Raw genomic sequence first — 308 nt, 5'->3', positions numbered from 1 at the left:
GGACCTTTTTATGTATTTTTTTTTTCCCCCACTCATTATTGTTTTGCCACAGGGTAGGTTTTAAAAGGAGAGTGGGAAGTGACGTTAGGGGGGAACTCTAGAGCGCAACAGGTGGAAGCAGTCGGCGTTTAGTGGGCTCTGTGTGAGGTTTGCCAGAGGGACGCAACAAAGGAACTTTTGTTGGTGGATCATATGCTTGGACTTTTCTGGACTACTACATCATCCCATCAGCTAAACAGACTGGGTCGAGGTTGCGTAAGTTAACTGTGGAACATTGTTGACTGCGGCGGCTCGCCACACTTCACCTT

This window comes from Micropterus dolomieu, linkage group LG16 (genome assembly GCF_021292245.1).
Source record: "Micropterus dolomieu isolate WLL.071019.BEF.003 ecotype Adirondacks linkage group LG16, ASM2129224v1, whole genome shotgun sequence".
Taxonomy (NCBI): domain Eukaryota; kingdom Metazoa; phylum Chordata; class Actinopteri; order Centrarchiformes; family Centrarchidae; genus Micropterus; species Micropterus dolomieu.
The sequence above is the reverse complement of the archived record's forward strand: the minus strand, read 5'-3'. Positions refer to the sequence as shown.